The following is a 23876-nucleotide window of genomic DNA, read 5'->3' as shown; positions in this document are numbered from 1 at the left end:
CCTGAGCTGGGCTCCAGGCTCAGTGCGCTCAGCATAGAGTCTGTTTGAGTTATCCCTCTCTCTCTGCCTCTCCCCCCACCACCTCTTACTCTCTTTAAAATAAATAAAAATAATAAATAAATAAATAAATAAATACATAAATACATCTTTTCTTTAAAAAAAAGATGGGTATCAGTACACCATGAGACAATTCCAAGCAGCCAACATAGGTGTCCCTGAAGTCTTCCAAAGAGAAGACACAGAGTGGCTGAAGACTGGGGGAGAAGAAGGGCAGAAGGAGAGGGAGAAAGAGAATCTCAAGCAGGCTCTGCACCCAGCACAGAACCCAAAATGGGCTTGACCTCACGACCTTGAGATAACAACCTGAGCCAAAATCAAAAGTCTGATGTTTAACCAACTGAACCACCCAGGCATCCCAGAAGAGTTCCACATCTGATGTATCTATAAAGCCACAGAGCCAAGAAGCTTGATGAACTTAAAGTATAAGAGACATGAAAAAGAAAAAAAAGAAAAAAACTAAGCCAAGGTACATCATACTTAGATTGCTCAACATCAGTGATGTAGAAAAAAAATCTTAAAAGCAGGCAGGAGAAAAAAGAACATTAGACAAAGAGGAACAGAGACAAGGATGAGAGCAGAATTCTTATCAGAAAAATGTAAATGACTAGATAATGGAGTGATGTTTTGAAGTATGAGGAGGAAAACTGCCTATATAGAATTCTATCCCCAACAAAGACAATTCCTGAAAAGAAACAAAGAATTTTCTCAGTTATAAAGATCTATAAAAAATGTTATTAGATGGAAAAACATATCTACAAGCATCACCAGAGATAATAAACATGTGGGTAAATTTAAAAATGACTTTTTCCTTAAATTTTAAATATCCCTAAAAGATAATTAAGTAGGTATGCTAAAATAATAACTATGTGGTGTGGGGTTATGACATATGTAGAAGTAAAATGTATGGCAAGGACAGTGTGAAGAGCTAAGAACAGTAAGGCTAATATCAGAAAAATAGAATATAAGACAAAAATTGTCACTGGAGACAAAAAGGACATTTTATGACAAAAAGATCCATCAAGAAGATATAACAAATATAAACATACATAAGCCTAAAAAAAAAAGCTGCATAATACATGAAGCAAAGATTGGAAGAATCCAAGGAAGAAACGGACACCTCAATAATAATAACTGAGGATGTCACTGTCCCACTTTCTTTTTTTATTTAAATTGAATTAATTTACATATAATGTATTATTGGTCTCAGAGGTCGAGGTCAGTGATTCATCAGTCTCATATAACAGCCAGTGCTCATTACATCACGTGCCCTCCTTAAAGCCCATCACCCAGTGACCCCATTCCTCCACCCCTCCCACTTCCAGTGACCCTCAGTTTATTTCCTATAATTAAGAGTCTCTCATGGTTTGTCTCCCTCTCTGATTTTCTCTTGTTTTATTTTTTCCTCTCTTCCCCTATGATCCCATTTTGTTCCTTAAATTCCACATGAGTGAGATCATATAATAATTGTCTTTCTTTAATTGATTTATTTTGCTTAGCATAGTACCCCCTAGTTCCATCCATGTCATTGCAAATGGCAAGATTTCTTTTTCTTTTCTTTTTTTTTTTTTTATGGCTGAGTAGTAGCCCATTGCATATATAGGCCCCATCTTCTCTATCCATTCATCTGTAAATGGACATTTGGGCTCTTTTGATAGTCTGGCTGTTGTGAACATTGCTGCTATAAACATCGGGGTGCAGGTACATTTGTACCTTGGGGGTAAATATCCAGTAGTACTGCTCCACTTTCCATAGTAGATCAGACACCTGAGAGATGATCAACAAGAACAGAGAATGTGAACTATACTGTATAGCAACCAGACCTAACAGCCATCTGCCGAGTACCCCACCCAACTGCCACAGCATACACATTTCACTCAAGTGCCCATCAAACATTCTCCAGGATAGACCCTATATTAGGCCATAAAATAAATCTAAACAGAATTTAAAGGATTGAAATCATGTGGGGTGTGTCCTCTGACCAAAATAGAATGCAATTAGAAATGAATAACAGATGGAAATTTGAGAAATTCACAAATATGTGGAAAATAGACAACACATCCCTAAATAATTAATGGGTCAAAGAAGAAGTCACAAGGGAAATTAGAACATACTTCGAGAGGACAGAAAATGAAAACACAATAAATCGAAACTATGTGAGGCAGCTAAGTCAGTGCTCAAAGGGAGATAAGTAAACCTTCCACCTTAATACATGGAAAAATGAAGAGCAACCCAGATCCAAGACAAGTAGAAGGAAGGAAAGAATGAAGATTGGAACAGAAATAATTGAAGGAGAGGGAAGAAGAATAATCGAGAAATCAACAAAATCAAAATTTGCTTCCTTGAATAGATCAACAAAATTGATAAACTTTTAGCAAGACTGACCAAGAAGAAAGAGAGGAGACTGAAATTTCTACAATCATGAAGGAAAGAGGGAATACTACTACTGACCTCAGAGAACTAAAAATGATTGTAAGGAAATTCTGTGTGAGCAACCGTATGCCAACAAATTAGACATTCTAGATGAAATGGACAAATTCCTAGAAAGACATGAACTACCAGGACTGACTCCAGAAGTAGAAAATGCAATAAGCCTGTAACAAACAACAGATTGAATTAGTAGTCAGAGAACTTCCCCCAAAGTAAAGTCCAGATGGCTTCGCTGGTGAATTCTACCAAACATTAAAAGAAGAATTAACACTAATATTTCACAAGTCCTTATAAAAATATAGAAGAGGAGGGAACACTTCCCAAGCCATTCCATGAAGCAAATATTACCCTGATACCAAAACTAGAGAAAGACATCTCAGGATACATAAAGAACTCTTCAAAACAACAACAAAGCCAACTTAAAAACGGGAAAAGTTGTTGGATAGACACATGTCTCCAACGAAGCTATGCAAATGGCCAATAAACACATGAAGAGATTCATCGGGGAAACGGAAATCAAGACCACAAGGAGATACTACTTCATACCCATTAGGATGACCTTCATCAAAAAAATGGAAAACAACCAGTGTTGGCAAGGATGTGGAGAAATTGGAACCTTCATACATTGCTCGGTGGGAATGTAAAATGGTGCAACTGCTTTGCAAAATAGTTTGGCGATTCCTCAAGAAGTTAAACATAGAGATTCCAAATGATTCAGTAATGCCACTCCTAAATATAAACTCAAGAGAAATGAAAACAGATATCCACACAAAAGCTTTGTATACAAATGTTTATAGCAGCATTATTCACAACAGCCAAAAAGTGGGAGGGGGGTGTCCATTGACTGATGAGTAGATAAACAAACGTGGTATGTCCATACACTGGGATATTAGTTAGCCACAAAAGGAATGAGGCTCTGACGAATGCTGCAGCGTAGATGAACCTGGAAACAACACGCTAGATCAAAGAAGCCAGACCCAAAAAGCCATGCATTGTGTGATTCTGTTTATATGAAATCTCCAGAATAGGCAAAACCACAGAAATAGAAAGTAGATTGCCATTACCTGGGAGAAGAGGGATATGGGGAGCGATTGCTAATGGATATGGGGTTTCTTTTTAGGGTGTTGAAAATGTCATGGAACTAGACAGTGGTGAGGATTGCACAACTTTATGAACATGCTAAAAATACACTGACTTGTACATTCCAAAGTGGTGGATCTTATGGCCTGTGAATTCTATCTCAATAAAACCAACATTTATAAAAAAAAAAAATAGCATAAAATCCAGAAAGAGAGAAATGAAAGTGTGCTATTGCAAGAATCTCATACAGAGCATGTGTTCAGTTATTGTTTGTCAGCTTTATTTTATCCTTAGTGGACACCAATGCTAGTCATCACTCGTTTCTAGTGTGTCTCATTTCCAAGGCTATGACAGGATTATATCTCTCTGTCCCCTTGAAATCAGAAGTGGTCCTATGACTTGGGGCGCCTGGGCGGCTCAGTTGGTGAAGTGTCCTACTGTTGATTTTGGCTTAGGTCAAGATCCTCAGGGTCATGGAATCAATACTCACATTGGGCTCTGCATTGAGTGGGGAGTGTGGGGAGTCTGCTTGGGATTCTCTCTCTCCTTCTCCCTTTGACCTTCCCCTTGCTCATGCTCTCCGTCTCTCTCTCTCTCTCTAGATAGATAGATGATAGACAGATGATAGATGATAGATAGACGATAGATAGATAAAATCCTTTAAAAAAAATAGAAGTGGCCACATGGCCTGCTTTGGTGAATGAATTGGGAGCAGAGATAGCATGTGCACTGTCTTTTGGAAGCTTTAAAAGTTAGCACATGATTGGCCAGAGCATTTTCACGGCTGTAGGGACAGGAAGCGTGTGTGGAAGTGAAGCCTCGGTCATCCTGATTCCCCGAATGTTTCTGGTCAGCAAAGCCCCCAGCTGTGGTAGGCATGTGGTATGAGCAAGAAACAAACTTTGGTCAGGTTAAGCCATCAAGATTAGGGATTGTTTGTTACTGCATGGTAATTCAGTGTATCCTGACTAATGCAGCCTCCGTGACAAATATTTTTTATTTATTTTTTTTGTGACAAATATTTTTTATCTTCCTTGAATGACTTCGTATTTAGTATGTTTAAAAAATCACATAATATTTCAAAGGGTGAAAGTTCTTTTTCTTTTTTTTTCAACAAGACCCTTTTGTGGAACATTCGGAATGTGTCCTGCCTTCCTCTACGAAATAATCACACTGCAATAAGCTTTTTGATGCTGACCCCTTCCTCTGCCTGCTTTGCGTTATTTCCTTGGGATATATGCCCAAGTGATGTTACTGGCCCAAAACCTTCATAATTTTATGGATGTTGATTTGTATAACCTTCCACCTCGTTATGTGCAATACATGATCGTGCCTGTCCCACTCTGCCTTTGCGAGCATCAAGTGATAGTCTTTAAATGACTAAAGGATTGTATGATATTTAAATTAGCACATAGACTCACTGAAAATCTTTCTTATTTTAAACAAACCTGATACACTAAACATATATTTGCATAAAGAAATAGTCAAGGGTCCCCCAGGGTGGCAGGGCTCAGTCGGTTAAGAGGCTGCCTTCAGTTCAGGTCATGATCTCAGGGTTGTGACATCAAGTCCCATGTCAGGCTCCGTGCTAAGTGTGGAGTCTGCTTAAGAGTCTCTTTCCCTCGCCCTCTGCTTCCCCCTCCTCTCATGCTTTCCATCTCTCTCCTTAAGAAAAAAATTTTTTTGATTTGACCCTATCAGCCTAATGATTGTGTCCAGGAGAAGTAGAACTGTGTTCTGATGTGAATTAAGGCAGAAGGGGTCTACACGCTATGAAGGGAGGGACGGGCATGACTAGCTTAGAAAGCATGTCCTGCCTTGAGTGGGCGAGCGGGGGGTGGGGGGGCATTTAAAAAAGTGTCAAGCAGAATTGGGGTAGAAGCCTCAAATCCTGCAGGCAGGTCGCTGTCCTGTAAGGTCACCTGTCCCTGCCTGGTACTGGCTTCATCTGCAGCAAGTTCCGCCACCAGGTGGGAAGACAGCCACCAGCAGACTCACAGCTCAGCAACACAGGGAAAGAGAAAAGCTGTCCTCCTGCATCAGTGGGACAATTCAAAGAGAGACCCTGCTGACCCCGCTGGGCCACACACTCCTTCCCAGCAACTTCTCCTCCCGAGGTCTGCAGGGGGCAGGAGGTCGGTTGACATGTGGGGGCCACAGAAATGGGACAGGAAGTTCCTCCGCGGACAGCGGGTCTGGGCGGGCCAGGACAAGAGAAATCCTGCATGTCGTGTATCCTCCTAGCAGCCCCACGGAATACCAATAACTGACATTGGGGGAAATTCAAGATGACCCTGGAGCACCTTCTAGTACCCAAAGTAGATGCACTTGACAAGGGAAAGAAGGATGGAAATACGTCAAATGATTGAAAAAGTAAGTACGTAGGAGAGAATAAACAAGTCTTCCTCACAGAACAACAAATGCTGGAGGGGAGTATCTATGTGGGCACCCGTCCCTTCAGGAGGTGAAGCCTCGTTCCCTCCCGGCTCCGGGCAGGTGGGCTCAGGGCCTTGCCTCCTGTGACAGAGCACCCTCAGGGCGGCACAGTGACTCCACAGGGAGCACAGTTGGCAGATGTCACCCTAACCCCAGGATCAAGGTCAACTCCAGCGGTGACAAGTCACATTGATGTCAGACCCCAGATAGGATGCCACAAGGGTCCTTCATCTCTGTGGGGTTCGTTCTGAACAGACGCGGCCCAGGGTAATCATGAGGCACATGAGGCGCATGGTGTGATGGATGCCATACAAACCTGCTGACCGGCACTCCTCGAAGAGCGCGTGGTCTGCCTCGAGGTATAGAAGGTGGTGCAGGTACCGTGGTGACAGTGTGGAAGGTCTGCCCGGCGAGAGGCCATCCAGCAGCCCTTATACATCTGTCCCTCGTGGGTTCACAAATGGCAAGGCCCAGGTTAAGGGAGGAGATGGCAATTGCTGGCCCTGAGGTGAGCGAGATCCTTGCAGCCTGCCCACCCCTGGGGCTCCCGGGACATGATTTCTTGGGGGCAGTTAGCATGGTTTGCCACGTGTCTGCATCTCCTCCAGTTTCTGGAGAGGCCTGAGTGTATACTGCAGTCACTAGTCCTTTGGTGGACTTTCTGTTACTTCTGCACACCCTAGGAAACGAGGAATACTTGCTCACGGATTACACTTGAACAGGCAACGGAGGCCTAAATCCTAGGATGCAGGTCCCTTGCTGTTTCCTCTGCAATGTGTCACCAGGACCTGTGCCCTTGCTCTTCCTTCCATCCCTCCTTCTTTCCTTTCTCCCCTTCAACTTTGCTAGAACCCTTTATTGCATATATAAAAACGCAACTATCTTTTGTCCCAAAAGGCAGCATTGTCAGGAATACATGGGCTCATTTTGCCTCCTGGTTGGGATGAGAAAACCTTGATCCTTCCTACTTGGAATCAGTGATAACAGAGGCCAACACATGGTCCTCTGGACTATGTTTCCAATGGACGAATCAGGGATTCCAGCACAGTGGAAGTTGGGCTGCCCTGTGAGTTCCACGCAGGTGAGCAGGAGGTGCTCCTATCACACCTGGATATCCATCCATCTCTCTTCAGTCAAGGTCTTTAAAAAGCTACTCTCCTGGTCATGATGGAGAAACCTACAGATGTTCATGTGTAACTCTTCCTTTGGAATTTATGCAGCAAAGCACATATTGACTTTGTGTCACTGAGAACACCAAGATTTATATTCCCGAAGATAAGTAATAACCTTGACTTTGACACGGTCAATATTTATCTCACAAGTCAATAAATGTCCTGCAATAAATTTCCACAAAGGCCAACAGCATCTGATCCTGGGCTGTGCCCTGCAGGGAGCCCCAAACCTCCCTGCTTTCTTTCCTAGCCAACCCGTAGTCAAACCTCAGAAGTGTTCTCGGGGGCACTTAATTTTAATGAAGTCAGTTTGCTTATGAGAACAGAGATTTATCCATATAACTTAATGTGGATGGAAATTACAGACTCTGAATCTTTTTGTCTTCTTTTCAATAGTTCAAGAACCTTCTCCTTGGTCCAGCTGGTTTTCCTTCCTCCCTCCCCCTCCCTCCCTCCCTCTCCTCCCTCCCTCCCTCCCTCCCTCCCTTCCTTCCTTCCTTCCTTCCTTCCTTCCTTCCTTCCTTCCTTCCTTTCTTTCTTCCTCTTTCGTTCTTTTCTTTTCTTTTCTTTCTTTCTTTCTTTCTTCTTTCTTTCTTTCTTTCTTTCTTTCTTTTCTTTCTTTCTTCTTTCTTTCTTTCTTTTCTTTCTTTCTTCTTTCTTTCTTTCTTTCTTTCTTTCTTCTTTCTTTCTTTCTTTCTTTCTTCTTTCTTTCTTTTCTCTTTTTTTAGAGAGAGGAGGGGCAGAGGGAGAGAGAGAATCTTAAGTACACTCCATGCTCAGCAAGGAGCCTGAATGGGGCTTGATCTCACAACCCTGAGATCATGACCTGAGCCAAAACCAAGAGGGGGACGCTTAACTAAGCCACCCAGGTGCCCCTGAAGTCCAGTTTTTTCTAAAGCTGATCCCAAATGCTGACCCCAGAGACCAGCCCCAGCAGGCTGGAAGATGAGCAGGTAAAGGCTCCCTTGTGTGATCATCACTGAAGGCCTTATCTTAGCTGCCTTTTTAACTTCCCAAGACCTCAAATCTTTTTTGTTTTTGGTGTTGATCGCTTGAATGCTTTGTCACCACTTGAAACTATAGCACGCTGGGTGAACAACCCAGGAGAGTTTTTGTTCCCTAACTGGAAGTGACACGGTGACCACGTCCCTGTGATGGTGCTCTAGGCGGTCTCCTCCTCTCCCTCCATGTGCCTTGGGTGGAACACACAGCACAGTCTGTAAGTACGCACGCACCTCACTCCTGGTTGTATGCCGACCACCTTCACCACCTCCTCCACAGAGGGCAGACATCGGTGCCACTTAACATGCGATTCCTGCGCTTTCCGAGGACATTCCTGGGACCCAAAGGAGCCTGATTCATGGAGAAGTTATTTCCTTGTATTTCTTGATTTCCTCCCCGATTTACTGAGATATAAGTGACAATTAACATGGTGTTTAGAGTGGGCAAGGCAATGACATAACGTATGCGTGTACCATGAAATAATCACCGCAATAAAGTCGTAAACATCTGCCACCTTGCGTGGTTACCATTTTTGTGTGTGTGGGTTTTTTGCTGTTGCTGTTTCGGTTTGGGTTGTTATGCTAGACTTTGAGGAATGGTCGGTCCCTTCTGGAAATATCAGACACCAAAATGGCATTCCTTCTTCTGTCTTTCATGTTAAGTCGTAGAAATTTGGAATGTATGCTAATCAAGACAGTCTCTCACTGGCCTTCATGATTTGGGGTAAACATTCAAGTAAAAATGTTTCGTCAGTTGGACAGCATGTAATGCAACCAACTACTATTTCTGATTGAAAATGATAAGGAGAGGCCTAATCCAGAGTGGCAGAGCAGAAAAGCCTTGGCCAGTAAGCTCGGGAAATGAGTAGGTGTAGACCAGCAGGGGGACCCTCCAAGCAGAGACATCTCTGTGACTGTCCCTACCCACTCAGGGGTGGCCTCCAACCCAAACTGATAAGTGGGAACAGGAAAACCACAGGACCTGAAGAGCCATGGGAACAGCAGTCCTCCTCCCTCTGCCTGGCTACAAAAGTGAACAGACTGCCTTTGAGTGAATCTCTTTCTTGGGGAACCCCAGCAAAGCAGCCTCCGCTGAGGTGGCCGCAGTCAGACGTCCTCAGAAGTCAGGAGGTCAGCGTGTAGCAGGCAAAGGAGCAGCCGAGCCACCTGCCGCTGGACCAGAGCTCTGCTTCATGACCTCGGAGCATTTTTTAAGCATAATGAAGAACATATAGTCTGCACTTAGGAGCCACATTCTCCTCCAAGGGCACCTGCTTTTATCTTCCGAGTTGTACCTGATTTCTTACTTCTCTCTCCTGGTCCAAAGCCTGAGAGGGGGATTTTTGGGGTGTTTTCCTGCAGCTGGTGGGGATGAATCCACCGAAGGATGAGTACCATGTGAGGGGAGCAGTGCCACAGCCTGAACTGAATGGGGCTAGGGTCTGGTTGTGGACACTCTCAGCTGGGCCTCCTAATAATTTTTTTTAAGATTGTATTTATTTATTCATGAATGACACAGAAGAGAGGCAGAGACATAGGCAGAGGGAAAAGCAGGCTCCCCATGGGGACCCCGATGCAGGATTCAATCAGGGCCCTGGGATCACAACCTGAGCTGCTGTTGAGCAGACACTCAACAACTGAGCCACCCAGGCGCCCCATGGGCTTCTTAATTCTAAGGCAGCATTTTATTTCTATGTTCTAGAGTGTCACTTATACCTCTGAGGCATACCCCAAAGCAAATGTAAGTGCAAAATAGTATTTTCCAGTTCAACGGATTTTGTGATTTCCAAAGGCTCTGGTGCCCGTGGTCTTCCGTAAGCCTCACAAACTCATGCTGTAGTTTCTCTGCTTCTTGTGGACTTGAGCCATCTGTCTAGGTGACAGGGAGGGGAGTGTGCTGGAGACGATCCCCACTGTCCACAGGAGGACAGGACACAAAGCACTGCAGGGACATGCCAGAGAGTGGGAGAGCAGGAATCACACAGCATGCAAGGCATGGCGACATTTATGTTGTGACAGCATAAAAATCTTACTTTCCATCAATAGTGGAGATAATAGCTTGAAATGTTTATCTCTGTGGTTTCCATTTTGCCACCTCTTTGTGTGTGAACTCCTTCAAGTCATTAGGAACATCCACAGTGCTTCGAGGAGGAACAGAATCATTTCAGAGTAGCCGAGAAAGGAAAGGAGGGAAGCAAAGGATAAAGAGAGGGAGAAATCTAATATTTATTTAGCTGTGTGTGTTACTTAGTTAATAAGATTCTGAGGCTCAATGGGAAGGCCTAAAGGAAGTCAAGCAGGGGGTGTACATGACCAACAGAGCTCACTGCAATCAGCTTGGGGGCTCTGCACCATATTACGTAGCTCATGGATCCTCTGGGAGGCAGGAGAGCCAGGTCTGGAAGCTCAGTGGCTACAGTGACAGCAGCATCAAATGGCAGGACCTCTGCTTTATGCTGCTATAAGCTATCTTGGGGTCTTCAGAGGATTTGATGCCTTTTTTTGTTCTCCTTCAATTTACATTCTCCTGAAAATGCATGTAATAGAGCCTGGAGCCCAGGTCTGCCTGACTAATGGGTCCACACTGGAGCTGTAAGGGAGCCTGGGAGAGCGAGTCCTAGCTTCTGTCCTAGGGGTGGGACTCATAACATGGGCAGTTATAGGTCCCACAGATAGGAGAGGTGGACAGGGGGCCACACACAAGGCAACCATCCAACACACCAAAATAAAAAAGGAAGAGATAGAATGGAGAGAGAATAAGACTCCTTTCCCTGCTTGGAAACAAGCCTCTATTCCCTCTACTCCTAGGAAAATTCAAGAAGGAGGAGGGTGGAGCATGACTTTGAGAAAGCTGGGGACGGGATGAATGACTGATCTTGGGGCACCAGGAAGAGGGGACGTGGGCTGTCAAAAGGAAACTGGCCCTTGAGGGCCCATGTGGGACAGCAGTGTGGACAGGGTGGCCCAGGAGGAATCAGAGCACAGGGGCCTTGGCATCTACAAGGTGTGCATGCAGAGGGAAGAGACCCTGAACCAGGACAGGGGGGGTACCCAACCGTGACGAAGCCCACCCACACTGTACTCCTTCTGTGAATAGAGCCTCACTTGGAAGCCAGGCTCTTCCAATGGAAAACACAAGAGCCAGAGTGAGAGCACAAGCAGGAAAGAAAACCAGTGGTGGTGTGAAACAGAATAGTATATACCCTCAGAGACTCTTCCCACAAGCCACTTACTGATTTCAGAGGGGAAAATAACTTTGCAGAGGAGAAAGACGGTTGAAGTCCTCCTCCTAATCAAGAGGTCTACGTAAACATCACTAGTGACGAGACATAGTGACGTCCTGTGCCTCCCAATAGGAGCCACAGGCAAGAAGGAACATCACTTTTCTGTACTATTCTTGCTAAAAATGCAAAACTGACACCATCAGGGGAAACAGCAGAAGGCTTTTGCCTTAAAAAAATATGAGGGAGAGAGAGAGAGCTATAGCTCTAGATGAAAAGTTGCTTTGGACCTAAGAAAACTTCCCAACAAACCTCAGAAGGACCAAACTGTTTCTAAGTAACTTAACGGTATCACAAAACACAGATGAAACACAATTATAGAAATGAAAAAAAAAAAATCTAGCATGCAGAGCTCAGTTGGTTAAGCATCTGACTCTTGATTTCGATCAGGTCATGGTCTCGAGGTCATGGGATTGTGCCCCGCCTCAGGCTCTGGGCTCAGCACGGAGTCCACTTCAGACTTTCTCTCTCTCTCCCTCCCACTCCCTCCACTCCCCCTCAAATAAATAAATACAATCTTAAAAGGAAAATCTAGCGTGTAAAACCAACATACAATTTACAAAGTCTGCATCCAATCAAAAATGATCACTCGTGCAAAGACTCTGACAAATGCATCTCATAATGATGACAAAAAATCAATTAGTGGAAACAGACCAATATTAGCACAGATGATAGAATTAGTGGGAAAAAACCACATTAAAAGACAGTCACATTTTTGGTGGAGTCTTTGCCTCGTTTGGGGATCAAGGTCATGCTGGTCTCATAGAATGAGTTTGGAAGTTTTCTTTCCATTTCTATCTTTTGAAACAGCTTCAGTAGAATAGGTTTATTTCTTCTTTAAATGTTTGGTAGGATTCTTCTGGGAAGTCATCTAGCTCTGGACTCTTATTTCTTGGGAGGTTTTTGATGGCTGCTTCAATTTCCTTGCTGGTTATGGGTGTTCAGGTTTTCTATTTCTTCCTGATTCAGTTTTGGAAGTTTATAAGTTTCCAGGAATGCATCTATTTTTTTCCAGATCGCCTAATTTGGTGGCATATAGTTGCTCACGACACGTTCTTAAAATTGTTTGTATTTCCTTGGCATTGGTCGTGATTTCTCCTCTTTTATTCATGACTTTATTAATGTGGGTCTTTTTTCTTTTTGATGAGTCTGGCCAGAGGTTTATTGATCTTATTAATTCTCTCAAAGAACCAGCTCCTCGTTGTGTTGATCTGTTCTACTGTTCTGGTGTCTATTTCATGGAGTTCTGCTCTAATCCTTATTGTTTCTCTTCTCCTGCTGGGTTTAGGCTTTATTTACTGTTCTTTTTCCAGCTCCTTTAGGTGTAAGAGTAGGTTCTGTATGTGAGATTTTTTAATTTTTTGAGAGGCTTGTATTGAAATGTATTTCCCTCTTAGGACTGCCTTTGCTGTATCCCATTTCACATAGTTTCATTTATATGTGGAATATAAGAAATAGTGCAAAGGATCACAAAGGAAGAAGGGGAAACTGAGTGGGGAAAGATCAGAGAGGGAGGCAAACCACAAGAGACTCTTGACTCTGGGAAACAAAGTGAGGATCGCTGGAGGGGAGGTTGGAGGGGGATGACTGGGTGATGGGCATTAAGTTATTTTTTTGGCATTAAGTTATTAACTGGCTGTTATATTTATGTTGGCAAATTGAATTTAAATAGAAAAATAAAAAATAAAAGACATTAACATTAAAAGGTTATTAAACCTATATTCCATATATTCGAGGAAGTATAAAATATCGAGCATGCTATGGAGGGCATAGAAGATATTTTAAAAAGTGCAAATCTAGTTCTAGAGATGAGAAAGATGTCTAGTTAGGACAACAGCAGAGCAGATACTTTTGCAAATAAGAAAACAAATAACTTTAAAAGCATGGGAAGAGAACCTTCCCAAAATGAAACACAGAGGCTGAGACAAAGGAAAAGGAGCAGGTAAACGTGAGCTGTGAGAGAACTGGAGTCTAACACATGTGTAATTGGGGTCGGGGAAAGGATGGAGAGGTGGGGAAGGAGAGAAAAAATATTTGAAGAAAAAATGGTTGAGGAATGTTTCAAATCTGCTGAGAACCATAAAATCACAGACTCCAGAATCTCAAAGATCCCCAAGCACAAGAAACATGAAGAAAATTTCACAAAGGCACATCATAATTGGAATGCTTAAAGCCAGCACTAAAGAAAAATCTAAAAACCAGTAGAGAAGAAAGGACACATCACACACAGAGAAGCCGACTCTAGACTCGTCAGAATCACACAGAGAGGGGCACCTCGATGGCTCAGTCAGTTAAGAGTCTGAATCTTGCTTTCGACTCAGGTCATGATCTCAGGGTCATGGGATCAAGCCCCGTGTTGGGCTTTGTCCTCAGCAGGGACTCTGCATGGGATTCTCTCCCTCTCCCTCTGACACTGCCCTGCTCACATGCTTGCTCTCTGTTTCTTTCTCTGAAGTAAATAAATGAATCTTTAAAAAAAAAAAAAAAGAAAGAAACAGATAAATCAGAGAAAGACAAATACTGTATGATGTCACTTAGGTGTGAACCCTAGAAAAGCCAAACTCATAAAAACAGAGTGAGGTGGTGGTTGCCAGAGTCTGCGGTGGGAGAATCGGACAGATGTGGTTTAAGGGGAAAAACTTGCAACTAGTAATAAACAAATCCTGAAAATCATGTGCACAGTATGGTGAGTATAGACAGTAGCATCATATTATAATCCTCAAACTTGCTAAGAGATCGGATCTTTATTATTCTCATGACAAAGGAGAAATAACTACATGACATGACAGAGGTGCTCTCACGACAATGACGGTCATATCACAGTATGCAAACACATCAAATCAACAGGTGTACACCTTACATTTAACGAACATCATAAATCAAGTATATCTTTTAAATACGGAAGAAAGAAATGAAAGATCCAGTTTGGAACCATTGGAACATCTTCAAAATACTAAAAAAAGAAAACCAACAAAAACTCTGTAGAATTCTAGGTCCAGTGAAAACATCTTTCAAAAATGAAGGCAAATAAAAAACTTGCAGACATGGAAAGGATTGCAAAGCACTCATGGCAACAGAGTCAGAGTACAAAAAAAAAAAAAAATCCTTCAGGCAGAAGGAAAATGACAATGAAAATGTGTCTCTTCATAAAGAAATGGAGAGTGTCAGAAATAAATATGTGGGTAAATAGAAAATATTTTTTCTAGTTTTTGAAAAATCTTTAAAAGATACTTGACTGAATCAAAACTAATGCAGATTTTTATTTATTTTATTTATTTATTTGAGATAGAGAGAGAGAGAACCTAAAATCTGGGGGGTGGGAGGGACAGAGGGACAGGCTCCCCACTGAGCAGAGAGCCTGATATCGGGCTTGATAAGATTATCACCTGAGCTGAAGGCAGACACTTAACCCCCTGAGCTCCTCAGGCACCCCTCCTACTGGGTTTCTAACAACATAGAAGTCAGGGGCCTGACCACAGAGCCCACTTCAGGAAGGTTCTAGTAAAGATGAAGTGCTCCAGTGTTACCCCAATCCTCATCTTTTGGTTGGGGGAAGACTCTGCACTTGGACTTGAGGAATTAGTCTGAAATACTAGTTCCCTGTGGAGCTTTGAGAGTCTATGGGAAGGTCGGTCAATATTTCTGAACCTGTTTGTTTTTTTTTTTCCTTCTCTTATGAATCGGGGATGGCATTTTTTGACACTGCTGCTCCACACTGGTCCACAAAGCACACAGAATCAGAATTTTCACTTCAACAAATTTCTCAGGCGACCCAGACACAATGAAGACTGGATACCAACCCAACAATTCTCTGACTGAGGACAGTAGCCAGCACATTCTGAACAACACAGCGCTGTCACTCTCAGAACTCGGTTCCTTGGGCAAGCACTGTAGTAAGGGCCAGCATGATTTCCAGACTCACCCAATGACATCAGAGCAATTTTTAGACTTCACTAACGGGCCTTGTAGGGGACCGGGGAGGGCCTGCCGCATGTAGCACAGTTACAGCAGAGAAGAACGCCAGCGGTGACCTGTGGGAGGGGTTGTCCAGCAGGGCTCGTGGCCGGCTTGTCTACCCATGTCCTGCCAGGTCCCAGGCGTGACACTCAAGGCTTCGAGGGGTGCTTGGTACTGTGGGCCTCCAAAGCTATCTGGTAGACAATTAGCCCAGCTCCCTGTAAACCTGTGCCCAGCAACTCGCTGTGAATTTATCTGAACACATCTCTCCTCCTCAGCAGAGAAGGTTAACCGTGGGAAAGAGAAGGTCCCTCACGGGGCAGGGGACCAGGGCAGGACCTCCCTCGGCATGCGGGGAGCAGACCAGAAGGTACCAGCTTCTTCAGGTGGTATCAGTGCTTCTCTTGTTTGGGGGCACTGACTTTCACCCCAAAGGGCCCAGGACTCAGCACCAGGGTGCTCCGACCTGCAGGTGAGTACTTAAGCTCACCAAGTTCCTTCTAGAGTACAAGACGGAGGGCGGCCCTCTGCTCAGCGGGCCTGCTGCCTTTCCCTTCTTGGGGGAAGGACAAGTGGCCTCTGGACACCTGACCGTATGTGCTCAGGACCAAGGGTTGGGAGTTTCCTGGAACACGGAGGGCCCTGTTCTTAGGGGTCCCGTTGCTGCATCCTCCACAATGCACGGACAGGTCACCTGGCTCTGGTGGCTAGCTGGAAGTTGGCTCTTTAGGGCTGCATTTTATACTTTTTTTTTTTTTTAAAGATTTATTTATTTATTTGAGAGAGAGAGAGAGAATGAAGGCACATGCAGGGGTTGGGGCAGGAGAGAGAAGTAGACTCATTGCTGAGCAGAGCCTAACACAGGCCTCAATCCCATAATCCTGAGATTGTGACCTGAGCCAAAATCAAGAGTCAGGCACCCAACCGACGGAGCCACCCAGATGCCCCCACATTTTTATTCTTAGTGGTATGTTTTTCGCCCTGGGCTATGATTCCCTTGGCCCTCCCATGGGGAGCCCAGTTCCGCCATTGGGGGTGGGGATCAGAGCCCAGCCCAGGCAGCGAGTCGCCTTTCCTACAAATGGCAATCAACCCGCTACTCAAGGTACTTGTGACACGAAGCGCACGCTCCAGATCCTGGGTTAGCCCGACTGCCTGCAGCCGCAGAGACAGAGGCTCACTCAAGCCCTCTGAGGACACACCAGCCTGGGGGCCCAGAGCTCTCCCGCCAATCCCCCAGGTCCTGCTCCCTCTGTCTTTGGGGGCGGGGGGGGGGGTGTCTCTGCATCCCAGCAAATGTCCTGTCTTCTCACACTTGGTCTCCCCTGCTTACTCACCCTGACCGTGGGACGTGCTTTGCTGTCACACCAGCGCCCACCAGGGCAGGGTCCCCACAAGGCAAGGCCGGACCGGATTACGTCGTCATCACCACACCCTGGCCCCCCATCGGCTGCCGTGGGTCAGGTGACTGCCCTTGGTCCCACCCGCTGCCACAGGGGGAGAGGCGTAATCTCTTCGAGTAAGTAGGCCTCTGGGTCGGTATCCGGTAAATGAATCAGCATGACATTGAAATTAAAAAAAAAAAAAACAACCCAACAAGTGGAGAGGTTGCAGGCACACTTAGCTAATTCACTCCTGGTTGCACTTAGCTGTTTTCTGTTTGTGGCTGTGCCGTGTGCTTTGCTGCAGAGCCGGGTGCAGGCTTGCGGGGGGGGGGGGGGGGGGGGGGGCGGGGCCCTCCCCGTGCAGAGCGAAGAACAAAGGTCACAGGCACGAGCCCTGGCGCCGGGTGCTGTGGCCACACGGGCCATTCCTCTGGGGCCGGGACAAACTGCACACTCACACCTGACATGTCTCAGTGGGTGTAAACGTGGTCTCAATAAATACCCAGCGTCTCTACCAGGAAATGCTCGCTCGGCGTTCAGAAGGTGGACGTGCTCCAGCGAAATGCTCTCCCAAGGGGCCCCATCCGTGACCAGCTGTGGTCACTTTCCCCGTCAACAGCTGCAGAGCCCCAGCTGAGGGGCCCCAGGGCAATGGTCCCATTCACCCCCCCCCCCACAAGGGGACATCTTTGATGCATTAACCATTTGGATCATTGTCGCTGCTGCAGTTCATTTCAGCAAAAAGCACCGAAGCCCCTACTCCAGGCCAGATCCTGGAGGTACCGGTGTAGAGAGGGACCAGATCAGGGACCCAAGGGCTCTGCGAGTGGGACAGGATGACACCACGCTGCTGACTGCAGCCATCAGCCAGCTGGGGAACCGGGAGCTGTGGTGTATGGAAAATTCTGGAAGGACTGTCAGCTGAGAAAAGGGTAGATGTCCTGGAATCCCGGCAGGTGTGTGTCTGTGATGGAGAGAAAGAGACGGGGTGGAGGGAACACAAGAACCTCCTACTCACGTCCTCTCCCTCCCTCCCAGCCACCCTGTGCCCCTCCTCCATCACAGACACATCTGACGATCCGTCCTCAGTACTTTGCCCTAAGAGTGGTCACCTGGGTTTGACAGCGCTGGGCTGTTGCGTCTCTGTCAGGCACCTACTCTTAGCAGGCTCTGGGTGCAGGTCCGCTGTGGGCTCACGGCCTAGTCTGGCCCCACAGAAGGCCCTCCTGGAGGTGCTGGAGGTCCCGGGCCAGTCCTGGCACCCTCTCTAGGAGGCAGGTGTGGGGAGACGGTGGGCAGGAGGGGAGCGTAGGAGACTCTGGATGGGGTCACTGAAGAGCAGCTTCGCTGGCAGGGCCTTGTGGGAATCGCCATTTATTGCAAGCCTCGAGGTGTTAGTAAGAGCGCAGGAGCGGTGGAGACCCGAGGCCTGGCCCAGGGAGGTGGTTATGAATCATGAACATGAGCTGACCTCCCCCAGGATCAGCTGCAAGAAGAGGCCTCCCCGATGATGCGGAGCTGCTGACCCAGCAGCAGCATCCAAGCCCTCGGACAAATCCTGCGACAGGTAAACTCTACATACACGAGAGAGATGGGTTCATGGGCTTGTCTGGATCAGCCTCGCGTGCGCTCGGATGCTGGGTGGGATCAGCTGAGCCCGGGGGGCCCGGCAGGGCTGTGCTCCTCTAGGGGAGCTGCCAAGGGCAGACCTGATGCTGGGTAGCCAGCTCGGATGTGGTCGTGGGATGCCTCTCGGTCCCGCTCCTCTGCACTCTGAGCCCCAGCCGATGTGACCTGGTGACATGTGCACACCCGGGCACCTCGCCCATCCCCCATCTGCCTTGGCTAACGAGAACCCCCTCTGCCCAGGCAGCTGCCTCCCGTGGCTGATGGCTGTGCAGTGGTAGCTACTCGGGCTGCTCCAGCTCCGGGCTCCCATGGGGCCACAGAGCAGTCCACCCAGCCTTGCTTCATCCATCTCCTTCCTCAGGAGCTCCCAGGAACACCTCTTATCCGTCCTGCGCCCTGACGTCCCCACAGGAGCCTGCTTCTCCTCCCCCGGGAGCGGCCCGTCTGCAGGCTGGCCTCGCGTCCCCGTCCGGGAACCACTTCCTGCATGTACAAGTGCAAACAAGAGTGCTAATGCGCAATTGCAAACTTTGTGGTGTGTCTTCAACCGTGTTTAGGCTCAACGGGTGAGCACCTTTAGCAAAAGTAGCCAAAGTAGCAAAACAAATACGATAGGATTATGCTATCCACGAGATTTCACAAGAAGAATTCGCAGTGACCGGATCCAGAGAGGAGTCAGACTTCTGATGGAGAAGGAAAGGTATTTTCTGCTGAATTTTCTAGGTTCCATGTGGGGTTCCGTGTCAACACGCGTGTCCTTGGGTATTACCCTCCCAAGATGTCTTGGGGCCTGCACATGACAGGCTTTGGCCAAAGGGATGCTGAAAAGCCCTGAGGGCTGGGGCTTGTCTCTGCCCCAGGCCACATGTGAGGAAGCCCAGGGAGCCGGTTGGATGGGGGCGGTGGCCGGTCATCACGTGGGGGAGTGGACTGTGACACCCCCTTGGGAGATGGAGTCACACTGGGCTTGGCTCCCGTTCTAAATCCTGCCCCATTATACGTCCGGGCAGCCCCCGGACCTTCGAGCCTTGTGGCCTCACGTGGGACCAACAGGACAGCCTCCCGGAGGGATACGGACCCCGAGGGTCAGACCGAGCCTGCTGGCAACGTAAATGGAAACCACTGGGTAACTGGCCGGTCGGTGCCCCACGGAATCCTGGAGAATGCCAGCTATGAGGGGCAGACGCGAGAGGGCGGGTGCCAGCGGCGGGAAGGGGGGCCAAAGGGAAGCCAGGAGGTCAGGACCAGGGCCGCGCCCTGTGCCACCGGCCAGCTGCCCCGCAGCCGCCTCTGCCCCCGCCGCCAGCCACGACCCCACGCGACAGCCTTGTTGACGGCGGTCCGAGGGCACCCTTCCCTCCCCGGCCCTCGTAAACCAGGGAGAGGCAAACAGCCACGTTCTAACGAGATACGCGAAGGATTTTTATTTTTTTATTTTTTTCTAAAGCAGCTTACCCAAGGGTGTTTACTGCGGCGCTATTCATAGCAGCGAAAAAATTGGAAAGACCCCAGATGCCCAAGACGTGCCTGCGGAGGAGTGATTCGTAGAGAAGGTGCCTGCGAGCAAGCAGCTGGATGGAAACAGAACTTGAACTCCCTCCCAGCACGTGGGGATGGACACGTGCACATCGCAAGCGCTGGAAGAGGCAAAAGGTTATATAAGTAGTTGGGATTCTAAGTACTTTTAAGTCTTCTTCCAAGCTTGGGAACACAAGGGAAATTTAAATGACATGCAAGGCGTTTTTCCACAGGCGGCCATAAAAAGAGATGCTCGGTGTCACCTGGCATTGCTTTCTCTCTTTGTTTTTCTTTGCTATACAGCTGTCCCCCCTTCTCCACGGGGGGTGCGTCCCGACACCCCCAGTGGAGGCCTGAAACCAAAGGTGGTACCCAGCCCTACCTAGACTATGTTTTTTTTGTTGTTGTTGTTACATCCGCGCCCACGGTAAAGTTCTTAATTTATAACCCAGGCCCAGTAAGCGATGAACAGTAAAAACTGGCAATAAAACAGAACAATCATAACACGCTCCAATAAAAGTGAGGTGGATGTGGTCTCTTTCAAAATGTCTGGCCGTCCTGCTGTCGCCCTCCTTGGATGACGTGGGGTAGCGAGATGCCCACGGGCTGAGATGCAGGGAGGCGAGCGGCACAGGCCTTGTGACGTAGTATTAGGCTGTGACTGAGGATTCTTCGGAGGAGGGTCACCTACTCCTGGACCGGGGGACAACCACCAGCGTGGGGCCCCGTCCCTCTCCATCTGCCGCTGAGCTGGGGCGTCACCAGGGCTGTGCGAGCCCCACTTGGGGAGGAAGAGATGAGGGGGCCTGGCTCCGAGCTCACCCCGCTGGGCAGCCCTGCCCAGCCCTTGGGGTGACCGAGCAGCCCAACGGGGTGGGGTGGGGACGGCCGTTCTGTTCTGTGCCGGGGGTAGAGAAGTACACTCCTTGCACACTGTCGTCTGCCTTACTGGGCTGTTATTGTTCTGAGCATCTTCCCCTAGAAAGGAAGCAGCAGCGGCCATAGCAGCTCGGGCCATCCTCCGGGCCGGAGAGGCGTCGGGGACAGTCACGGCCCTGGGGGACTGTGAGGATCCCCACCACGTACTGGTGCCTCACTCAGGGGCCATGTCCCCAGCCTGTGTTGATGAGAATCCTCACACACCGCCCCGTGGCAACGGTGCCGTGACGTCCCCGTGTTCTGGGTGCAGGAGAGGGGCCTGGTGAGCGTGGCCGCAGCCGCAGAGTGGGGGCGCGCTCACCGCAGGCCCGGCTGCTCTCCCGCGGGCAGCGCTCCGAACAAAGCCGCTGGCTCAGCGCGTGCCCTGGGCCCGCACTTCACGGGACACTTCGATGCGTTATATAATCAATGTGATCCGCTGCAGGTGGCCCCTGCCTGATGGCTGGGGGCACCGAGGCTCAGAGTGGCCAGGTGACTTGCCCTAGGCCTCATGGCAAGGGAGGGCTGTGCCAGACTGAACCCCCGAATCCATCGGCTTCGCTGTGATCGGTGTCCTCAGTGGCTCTTCTGGAAGAGCAAGTGCCTTCCATGTTGCTGGAACGGCCACATCGACCCTGAAAGACTCTCACTGGGGGGTTGGGTGACAGCCCCGGCTCTTGGCTTGAGTGGGGGCCCCGGAAGGGTGTCTTTTGCAGTTGGCATGGGCATTTGGCATCAAGTGTCAGAGAGATGCTTTGAGACCATTTCGAGAACGTGCCAGCGATGGATGCAAGGCTCGCGTTCCCTAAAGAGTCCCCTGAAAGCCAAGTGTCGTTACCACGTGCACCTGCAGCAGAGCACGAATGATTCCAAATGCACCTCCCAAAGCGCCCGGGCTCTGTTGCAGGCCACGCGGTCACTGAGCACGGGAGGGGAGGGTGGCGCTCAGTCTTGGTTGAGGACCGAGAAAGCAGACTCCTTACCCCGGTGCCCTGCGGAACATCCTTCCTCTGCTCACCTTTGGTTCCCAGGCCCCTTGCAAGGCCACCTCAGCATCGCTCCGCCGGGTGCTGGGATGACTCTGAAAGCCAGACCCGCCAAGCAGAGGGGGGCCAGACCCCGCTGAGCCATGTGGGTATTAACCCCCAGCGGTGGCTCCTTGTGCTGCATAAATACTGGAACATCAGGACAACATTAAGCGAAATCTAAGCAATTGCTAACGCCGCCGTGTAGGGGAAGAGAGTCCTCATCCTGGCTTCACAGCTGAGGACATTGGGTTTAGAGAGACCGCATGATTTTTTTTTTTCTTCTTTTTTTTGGTCCCAAACCACACAACTAATAAGGAGTAACATTAGAGTTGGAGCTGGTGCAAGTTCCTGGCTGGTGTACCCAGAGCCCCAACCCTGTCCTCCACCTGCTGTGCCCCCCGAGGCACAAGGACGGCCGTGTCCGTGGGTGATGATCCCCGTTTCCAAGGCTCCCGACGGCCGTGACAGGAAGAGTCCTCCGGCCGCTGACGTGACGTGAGGAGGTGCAGGCTCCCGGGGAGGGCTCCCAGCAGCAGCCTGGCTGACGGCGTCTGAGGCCGCGGCATCCCTGTCCTCCAGGGTCCCCTGGCCATCTGCCCGCTGCCATCTACTGTGCTGCGGTGCCCGCAGGGGCGTTCCTGGGGGGCGGGTCTCTGCTCTGAACATGCATGGCTCCTTCACTGGGGTCTGCTGTGCCCCCCGGAGTCCTGCCAAGGAAGCCGTCACCGGAACGGCCCCCTAAGTTGTTCTGCTGCCTGCAGACGCTCAGCACTAAGCAGCGTCTGTTTGCAGACCGAGAACAGGTTGCAGAGCCCCTGGGGGGCAGATGCTCCTAGTGCCTTCAGAGTTGTGTCACTTGCCGTCCTTACCCGTCCTCATGCCACTGGACACCCCTGCAGAAGCTGGGCCTTGTGGGGTCCTGTCCTAAGGGCAACCTGGCAGGGGTCTCACAGAGGTGCTCTGGACTCACACCTTGCATAGACTCATGTCCCAGTTCCAGCCACAGGGTGGGTGTCCTTCTTTATGGCACAAATCTTGACGTCCTGACCCCTTCCTTCGGGACTGAAGCCGTGTCTCACCTCTGTCGGGGCACAGAGGACCTCCTCTGGACTTTTTCTCCGTGGCTGTGCCTGGCAGCTACCTCCATCCACTTGCCCCCTGACAGCTGTCCTGCTGTTACGCAGCCTTACATCACGAGGAGCGTCACCCACTTGCAAGACTCCTACCTCCTGTGAACTTTATGGACATTGCCTAGCTGCATTTGCCCTGACCTGGACCTACAGTCGCTGGGGGTGGCTCCTCCCCGCACGTACCTCTGAGTCCGGTGCCCATCCTGGGGCGTGTCTGGTTTCCAGTTGACCAAATTCCCAAGCATGCATTCTAGTCTCCCTAAAAGCAGGGGTGCGGTCGTGGGGGACAGGTTAAGATCCCTAATTTGAATAGAGCATTTAGCATCTTCTTCCAACAAACAGATTCAGAGACACCTGTCTAAGCAGAAATGACATCACATTTTATGATCCTAAAACACGTGAAAAACCCTTTTCCGAAGTGCGAGAAGTTCACAGGGTCACAGTCTAAATTGCAGGATTTTGGACCAGAGAAATCCTATTTGGTCATACACTTAAATAACTGGGTACAGGGAAAATCTCAGCGACAAGCAATGACAGTGGAGACAAGAGGAAGAGTGAGTGGGAGACAGTGGGATTGGGGTCAGAGACACGTGCTTTTGAATCCCAGCCCTGTTGCTGGGTTACCTGGGGAAGTCGCTGGCTCTCCAGAGTCAGCTTCCTTGACGGTGACATTGGGACAGCAAATGTGCCTCCAAATGGGTTGCCAGGACTAACTGCGGTGTGGACACAAAGTGCCTGGGACAGTATATCCAGTGGGGTGTGCGTCACCTGCCAACGGTGAAGCCGGGGCCTGAGCAATGGGGCTTGTTTTGAGGGAGGAGGAGAAAAAGAAGAGGAAGGAAAGATAAATTAAA

At 48.5% G+C, this 23876-nt stretch overlaps 2 long non-coding RNA genes across 8 annotated transcripts in view; one reads left to right on the top strand and one right to left on the bottom strand.

Annotated features, from left to right (window-relative positions):
• The window catches only part of LOC112661441 (uncharacterized), a 49137-nt gene extending 32058 nt beyond the window's left edge, over positions 1-17079 (bottom strand). For all 6 annotated transcript variants that reach the window (XR_004806812.2, XR_004806813.2, XR_004806817.2 and 3 more), the window contains exon 1: positions 16752-17079. This is a non-coding gene — a long non-coding RNA (uncharacterized LOC112661441). The remainder of the gene's footprint in view (positions 1-16751) is intronic.
• Positions 17080-17914: 835 nt separating this feature from the next.
• On the top strand, positions 17915-20452 carry LOC112661472 (uncharacterized). Of its 2 annotated transcripts, none has more exons than XR_003137732.3 (3): positions 17915-18366; positions 18790-19128; positions 19879-20452. It is a non-coding gene; the product is annotated as an uncharacterized LOC112661472 (long non-coding RNA). The 2 variants fall into 2 exon arrangements; XR_003137731.3 differs by having other exon boundaries at positions 19876-20452.
• Positions 20453-23876: the final 3424 nt, after the last annotated feature.

Source organism: Canis lupus, chromosome 18 (genome assembly GCF_003254725.2).
Source record: "Canis lupus dingo isolate Sandy chromosome 18, ASM325472v2, whole genome shotgun sequence".
Lineage (NCBI taxonomy): Eukaryota > Metazoa > Chordata > Mammalia > Carnivora > Canidae > Canis > Canis lupus.
This window is presented reverse-complemented; position numbering and strand designations above follow the sequence as displayed.